This window comes from Varroa jacobsoni, unplaced genomic scaffold (assembly GCF_002532875.2).
Source record: "Varroa jacobsoni isolate VJ856 unplaced genomic scaffold, vjacob_1.0 scaffold_153, whole genome shotgun sequence".
Classification (NCBI taxonomy): domain Eukaryota; kingdom Metazoa; phylum Arthropoda; class Arachnida; order Mesostigmata; family Varroidae; genus Varroa; species Varroa jacobsoni.
This window is the reverse complement of record NW_019213055.1, coordinates 8,190-17,007: the sequence shown is the minus strand read 5'-3', so window position 1 is coordinate 17,007 and position 8,818 is coordinate 8,190. Positions and strand designations below refer to the sequence as shown.

At 39.9% G+C, this 8,818-nt stretch overlaps 1 long non-coding RNA gene across 1 annotated transcript; it reads left to right on the top strand.

Moving 5' to 3' along the window:
- The first annotated feature begins 7,086 nt into the window (after nt 1–7,086).
- On the top strand, nt 7,087–8,288 carry LOC111269820 (uncharacterized). Its single transcript, XR_002685952.2, has 2 exons — nt 7,087–7,290; nt 8,149–8,288. It is a non-coding gene; the product is annotated as an uncharacterized LOC111269820 (long non-coding RNA).
- The last annotated feature ends 530 nt before the right edge of the window (nt 8,289–8,818 follow it).

Genomic DNA, 8,818 nt, shown 5'->3' with positions numbered 1-8,818 from the left:
AAAACAGCGCAAGCGTCCATTATTTTGCTTCGTCAGTTATTTGTTGTTATTTTCTACCAGGCGTCACGGCGGTGTCAGTGATGGAAATTTATTCTTCTGTCTTGTGTAGGCTCCTGATTTTTTTCAGCTTCTAGGCGTACGTCGAAGGAGCACGCGCATCACAAAAAGAAACCAAAACGTGTTGCCACGAGATAAAGCTTATACGTTCCTTTCTCTTTTCCTGAAGGCGTTGCAGTGACAATTTTACAGCGGCCAAGTAGAAGGCCGAATTTCACGAGTTCGGAACGTTTCTTCGTTGAGGGTGGCCCTCATCAAGCTTTAGCCAAACTCTTCGCCCAGTGCCATGACCCCAGGTCGTAGACGCGAGCCGTTATTCACTGGTGGAGTTGTAAAAATCTTTTTGTTTGCTATTTCGCCTGTCTAGCCACTACTCGGCGGCTATATTCGCGCGATTCGAACCCTTCGCGGCTCAATAAAGCTGCTCGTGCTAAATTCATACGTCGTAAAATCCTCTAAAAGGAAAGGCTAGTGGTTGTGTTCAAGATCACACTGGGGGCTAATAGATAAGTCGCTTTTCGTTCCTCTGGAAGGAATCTACGTCAGAAAAATGAAAACGCACAACGGCAAAGAATACTAGTAAATGCAAGTAAAATATAGATAAACATATAAAGCGTTTTAGTTAACTATATACTACTACTACTACTACTAACGCTAGACAGTGTTATGAACGCGCGTATCTACATAACAATTGCAGAGACCAGCTAGAAGTTTTCTTGCTTACGCTATCATCGAGTTTTATCTACATAACAATTAAAAATAGCTCGTTTTTCCAGCTAGATGGCAATTAAAATCACCTATTTCAGGTAACATCATAGGTAAGTCCCGTTGAGTCGACATTGTTTCAAAGTTCAAGTTTAACAGTTGTATATGCACTAGAATTGGAGTCGGACTTCAACTGATATGTCAAATTTCTGCAAAGATTCGCTATATTTTACCATTTTATTGTGTTGCCAAATGAAGAAAGCTGTACTGTTTGTAGGCAAGATATGTTATTGAAAGGAACGACCTAAATATTTTATTCGATATCAACAATGCCCGCCGCACTGATCTACCAGTTACAGAAAAAAATGATGCACGACCGGTACGGAAGCGGCTACAGCACTGCTAAGAAATTAAACGTGCATCACTAAACGATTTTAAAACACTTGAAGAAAGCAGGCCATTCAGTGTTTCGATATGACAGGGGTTGATGCAAAACAAGTTACTCGACCATGTTTTTATTTGTAAAACTTTCCACAAACGCAAAGACATTAAGTCATTTTTAAGTTGGTGATAAAAAATGGATTACGAACGACGATAAAAATGCGCAATTTGTGACAAAAAACGTATCGTCTTTTGCCATTACAACGCTCGACAATTTTCATCTTAGCCGCCTGGTAAAAATTAAACGGAAATTTTGCATCCGCCGTATAGTGTGGATCTTACACCATCAGACTATCATCTGCTTCGGTTTCTGCAGAACTCGGTTAATGGCGTTAATTTAGTTACAATGGAAGGATGCCACATTTCTGGCCAGCAACTGCAGAAATTTTGCAGTGATGGGATTATCGTGCAACCAGAAAAATCACACAGCGCATATTTAATATAGTAGTCCTAACAGAAGCGAAGATTCATGTGTGCATCGGCAAAGATAGAATATCGCCAGTGTAAGGCACTTTGCCGTCCCGGCACGCTTGTAATTCACTGATAATATGCGACCAGCATGGACTTGCATGCTCCAGATACGACTCGGGTACAAGGGGGTATATTTAGCAGAAGCACTTCCGGAGCCATTTCCGCTCATAGCGTGTCGTCATCGTTGTCGTCGTCGTCGTACAGCCAAGACAGACACTCGACCAGGAGCAAACAAGTAGACTATCCAATCAATCAAACAGCCGAGCGACCAAGCGGGCCACGGAATCAGTGGTCAGTAGTTATCTGCATGAACATGTGGTACTACTATAACCCGACAGAATACATACAACGCTTGTTTGTGCGCGTAAGAGGGCGTGGGCTGGCCATACTAGCACGGTTTTTTCTGTCTAAATGCTATAGTGTCGGATGCAGCGACCGCGGCAATGGAACGTGAGAGCTCCGTCCAGAAAACGAGCAAACAGAGGGAATGCACCGGAAGAAATGTCGTTCACCTGCCGTTCGCTACAAGAATCTGGGTTTGTGTTAAAACGCAAAACCATCGCCGAATAGTATAGGTACGCGAGGCTATTTTCAATGTACGCTGAATAAATGTACGATGCAAATAATTTTTGTATTTTTAAGTCACGAATACATTGGGGCCTTTGATTGGCCTATATTAGAGTTTGTTATTTCATTGCCGAAATTTTACACTGCTTTACGTAGAGTCTGCACCGCTCGTAGAGATAATATACTTACGTAACATAGTAATCGAAAGTAAAGGGTACATACGTACGGTTGTTGGGCAATCAAATAATGCCACCTAGAAATTACACATAATCGAAGATACCCGGGCAGAAGATTTGTATCTGTTCTACGTAAAACCTGCTTCCCTCCACATTCGACTGATACCGCTTGTGACAACACTGTCACTGTTTCTAAACTGCTGTCGAAAGAGGAGCACTTACTAGGACGTATTACGTGTACGATGGCTGCATAGTGCAACCCATTATGCACGATGGCCATCGGCGTCGTCTCCTTCCACTCATGGAGAAATGAATATATTTTGAGATATAATTACCATTACCCTCATCTATTTGGTGGCAACGACGTCACTGCGACCACAGATTTTTTTAAATAAATTTTTCTGTACCTTGATCACTATGCATGAACAAATAACGGGAATAACAGAACAACTTCATGGAAGGACACTTATAAAAAAGTCGTTACGAAGAGAAACTACTGAGTGGGTCGGAACATTGAAGTGTGTAGTTGATAATGTACCCCCAGAAGATAAAGGATACGGTGCCTTTAGGAAACGATAGGAAACAACAACAACAACAACAAAAGAAATAGGAAAAAAGATAGCACAGGGCAGGCAGGCAGGGAGAATCATACCGACCGCGCTACGAAGGACCGATTTGTAGCGGTTCATCAACCGCGTCATAAGGTACCAAGGAGCGGCGTCACTGTCTTTGTGTTGACGCTGTATCGAGATGAGTGACTTTAGCTGTCGTAAACCAGCCAAAGGTCTCCATGCACAAATATGCGCCTTTCAAATTGGCTAAACAATTCCAAGATCGAAGAATTAAAGACTGAAAATCAATCTGTTTTTCAGATGAAGACGTAATAACGACTGACATGTCTACAAGTGTTCCGGCAAAAGATCCCCTGAGTGCATTTGAAATACACAAAATAGTTGCAGCAGTGATCGCAAGCAAAAAATAGAAGACCTAATACTAACTCAACTGTTTGTTTCTTCCATAACTGTTCAAAATGCTCTTTAATCGACATTGGCCTCACACAACCTATCATTAGACCAGGGAAAGACACCTTGCATGTCGAAAAAATACTCAGTTCGAGGGCGGGAATTTTGTTTGACCATATACGAAATTTCCAGGTGGCCTTGTTCGATTGGCCAACAGTTATAGGTGAATTAAGGGATGCAGGACATTTGGCGTTGGTTGAATCCTTCGTATCTTGTGTTCGTGCCATCATTCACAAGCACAATTTTCTCTTTACAGTATTGATTACCATACGTCTATTGAGGGAAGAGCTAACTAGCTGTAAGGTAGACTTTTGAAAACGCTATTTTACGTAAACGGGATATTTCATTTTAGTGAAAAAGACCACTTTGCATCTTCTTCCTCGGAGGTGCATATCATATGTTCCGATTGTGCAGTCGTCGAAGAACTGATTAAAGAAGCATAGATCTACGAAAAGACATTAGTACCTCAAAGGAGTGACAAACACTTCCAAACAGCCTGCTAATATTATAGAAAATGATTTTATTACCTATGTATAATAAACTATATCTTTTTTTTTAGAGAATCTTTAGTAAAGATGCGATATGAATGATAAAGCAGCGATAACGAAATGATCCTTACAGAGGCATAAAGCGCGCCTTCTGAAGGAAAATATCTTGTAAAAATAGTCTCGTCCCATAACCGTTAATTTATAAGAAGCTATTCTACCAAACTGTGTTGATCAAGACAAATTTAAGCCATCCTTAAGCTTCCAAGTAGTAATAGCTAAACATTTTCAGTTTGATTTAAACAGTACCCGCTGCGGCAAAATTATACTGATACGCTATACAGATATTTTGCTATATGTTTAACAAAGTTGGAAACATGAAAACTTTTTTTAAATTTCATAAAAAAATGCCAGACAAAAAACCGATTATTCGTCATCGTAAGAGTTGCATCTGTATATATGTTTCGAACTTCTCTTACTGAAGTAATGTGTAGGAAAGTTAATAATGTTCGAGCGCGAAATTACTTTTCAATTACAGAGCAAAAAAACCTGTAAACAGCTGTTGCAGATTATTGCTGTGCGACGGATATATGTGTCGGGCCCTAGTTGTAAGTTACCTAGCTGTTCAGACTTCTATTCTAATCTTACCTGCGCCTTTAAAAGCAACGACCTTCCTGACGCCAATCGGTTAACCCGACCCGTGTTCTCATGGTAGAAGTGTCCTTTGTGCCGCCCACACTTTCGACAACAAAAACTCTTACTCTAATGAATGCTATCTTTATTGTATTGCTTTAAGTGCTGGTGGATCTATATAATCGGATACTAAACAGTGCAATCAATAATGCCGTAGGCGACAAAGTCCTCTATAAAGATACTGGCCATTCTGTCAATGCTCAGCTAGTAAGTTTTAGGCAGAAGTAAGTCTGGCATAAATACGATCGGTTCCTGTCTAAAGAAGCCTCATACGTTTCTCAAATTGAAACTTTCTAATTGCTATACAACGGTTCGACCCATTTACTCGGCAGCCAGATAAGCCATTACCGAGTGCAACATCCGGCTTAATTTGTGCCCACTATCGTGTTGCCAAGCCCACCACGCTTCCGATGTACACATCCGGTCGATGTTTCGTCCATTATCGAATAGTTCCATTCATTTAAATATAGTCTCGTTGCTTATTTCTCGACCAGATATTTAGCTGGCATCATTAAATGTGTACGTCAGTCGAACTGCACGCTATTTATTGTTATATCTGAATGTTAAGTTTTCGATAGTTAATTCAAAGCACTGCTCTCATACTAGCATTTCCTTTTTTCCATAATTCACAGATAGTGAGAATCCTTTATAACTGCAACTTATGCCCGATTGTCAAAGGTCGTGCGGCAGACCTTACCGCCGTTCTGGGCAAAAGGTCTAGAATGGATTTATGAAAAATCTGATGAGACAAATGCAGATATGCATAACATTTGTATTAATAAGGCCATATTTAAATTTCGCGCAACGAAATACATGCATTAGAATCTGATTTACTCAATTCATCACGAGCTCCGCTACAAACCACTCTTTCTCTTGCCGCTTTTTGCTGTTATCGGTTATGACAACGCAGCGCCAGCACCTGCGTTTCATCATCTGCGGCGATGACGACCTTCAGTAGCCACTGCACGTGCTCCCCAAACGTTGAGTAACTACCTCCATATTTTTTCGATAACTTTGAGCTCTGGTCAGTAAACAGTCCGCGTAAACCTTTCACGTAGCGTATATGGTAGTCATATATATATATATATATATATATATGGTACATATGTACACAAAGCGATTTGCGTTTACCACATGAATCTATATATATATCTGTTGTTGTCGTCGTCACGTATCGAAACGTTTATGCGGGGGCCAACAGGACGAAAAAGCACTTATCCTAAAGGCATCGTAACTGATCATACCACTGATTCTGAGCGAGCCGTACGCATGACTACTTCGATTACGACATCCGTGCATGTTTCGCCAGAACAATTGAATCAATAGCTTAGTCTTAATGTAAAGCGAAGACCTTACAGGGCCTTAAAATACAAAGATCTACAACATAAATGTTAATTATTGAGATGACTGCGTCTTGCCATAAGGATTAGGTGGTAGTGCTATTGTGAGCCAAAATAGTTAAAACAGAGGTTTCCGAAAATATCATTGTATCTTGGGGGGTGCTTTTCGATATAGTTAACCACCGCGCATTATGGTAATAATAGTATCGTATAATACAAATAGGGCCGGCAAATTAACTAAAATCCGTTGGCGCTAGTGGACAAATGCTTGCGCAAAACTTTTAGATTACAAACAAACTATAAAGATGAACCTACTTACAGAAATCTTTATGCGGTTGACCAGTTTTTATGTTTGTGGCTGCAAAAGTTAGTCACGGATATATAGAAAAGAGATTTTAATTGCCCATCCAATAAATAACATGTGCTCCGAGGTGTAATCAATACTGGGCCTACTTTGTACTGCGTTTAGGCACGTCGAGTGCGATGCTCTATTGACGTTCAAGAAATGGTTCATAAACCTACTTCATTCTAAGGACTAGTTAAAAAAAAAAAGCCAGGACAAGGCTATCACGTGATACCTGTGAAATAATAAATGTTTTGACCTGATTTAATTGTCGGCGACGCCATGGCAAATTATGCCTGCCAATAAAAGCGTACATACTGAGCGCGTCGCAAAGTAGTATGCGTTGCACATATGTAATTATTTGTGACAATCGCTTATGCCCCCATTTTTGACATCTGAAAAAGCCTGACGGCTATTCAAAATTCTATGATTAAAACGCCATTCGTGAAACTGCACGGAACGCTCACTAAATGTGAATACATTGCAATAACTCTCTCGTCATCGTGTTCAATTTAACTAATTGAAGTAGACTCATATTGAATCTAGTGTTTTATTTATCCTACTATCTTTCACAAAGGCTATGCTTTGCTATTGGGTGTGCTGACACTCACTCGCCTGTTATCACAACAGGAGTACGGCAATGTCACGCGCCATCCAAACTACGAAATGGTGAGCTTAGCAGACGACGGTAATGACATACAATTGTTTTCTCAACATAAGGTAAACGTTCCACAAGACCGCCACACAATATTTCGCGGGGAATTTTCGTCCACAGTTTTCGTCTGCTAATTAACAGTGCCCGCGCTAGAATACAGTGCGCCTTTATTGTCACTTAGACATTTGTTTACTACCAAAGTACGCGTCACCAACCAGTGTTTAAATCCTCGAAATCGATCTCAGAGACAATAAAAAGGAATATTGTCCAGTTATTGTATTTCACTGTATTAGGCGCGGCGGGTGAAACTTGACCGGAAGGGCATCAATATTATTGTAAGTGGAGAAAAATTATAAAATATGTTGATACTCAACGATCAATTTATTTATGATTATTATGAATTTTATTATTTTTTTTATTATATATATATATATATATATATATATATATATATATATACGCAAACATACTAGTTATCTTCACTGAAAGTCCAGATCTCATACTCGTTGTAAAGGACAGCTACTTGATAGAGTGAGAGGCCAATTGTGCATAAGCTTGTATATACTCACTTAGTGATAGGCTCGATAGGTGTGCGCATCGAATTCAGGCCCAGTTCTAAGTGAATCGATGAGCTATTAATTACTCGGAGCAGAATAATTTATCCTTACGCATATCCTAACTGCATTTGGGTTAATTCGTCTTGAGGGCGACGTTTGGACTTTCTGAGGCGCTTTTGAAGTCACTGGACGAAAAAAGAGACATTAAATGTAGCCGCCGTAATTGAAATTGTAGAGTCGCTACGAATGCAATCCGATTAACAGTTTACCGGCATAGCTTAGGTTAATCATATACCATGAGTTACAATTGAAGAGCAAGTGCTTTAGTCGGCCCTGTTATCTATGCCTTTCATTTTTCTTTTTATTTTGGCATCACTGAAACTAACAGAGAGTTTTGTCCAACTAACTAGTAAAAGTTATTCGGTTGGTCTAGTGTGATATAATGAATCATATTACTGCTGAAACGTTTGCATTCGCATTACCCTTTTTACGTTCGTCATATCCTAATAATCACTTATATTTAGCTGGCTATGGATATTTGAACACTCGTTTCTCCTCTTAATTATAACATAATCATACCATTCTGTGAGTACTCCTTGTTGAGGTAGCTTTGACAGCAAGAAATTTTTTTTTCAGAAAAATCATACACGACAAAAAATCAATATGAAGCAGCAACGCGACAGTAGCAGGCGGCGCAACAGGCTGATGATGCGCACCATCCTGTCGTTTTATAATTAACCTAATTTTTCTAATAAATAAAAGTTTTTCGGCCTTCATTGTCATTTTACTATTTCCTTTAATAGCTTCTGCCATGGCTTTTCAAGCACTAGATCAAATTAAGCCACTGCTATGGCACACATTTATAGTACGAGGCCTAACTTAAGGTGATATTAGCGCGGATCAATCAAAAGCCACCCGCAACATAGAGTCTCCGATTTTGAAAAAAGCTGGACCCTGATTCAAAATGCAATTTCCCAGGTATTGAGGGGGGTCATCTGTGGTACAACGCACTGGCAGCAAGTTCATTGACTTCAAGGGAAGAAAGCAAACCTGTTTAGTAGAAACAACTTCTTCGCGCAATTTCGTATGTACAAAACACATCGCATAGAAACGTATTACTCCTTACGCTGTCCGCAAAGAATATAAAAGAAGCCTACAGAGTACACTGTTCAGTGAGAGTCGGGAAAAGTATGCGTGCAAATAATACATTCTCATACGAGCTACTTTATCTCGTGTACCTTACGACAGGCTCTGCTGAAGGCGAATCCGTGTTGCACGATATGTTGACAAACCAACGAAAATGAAG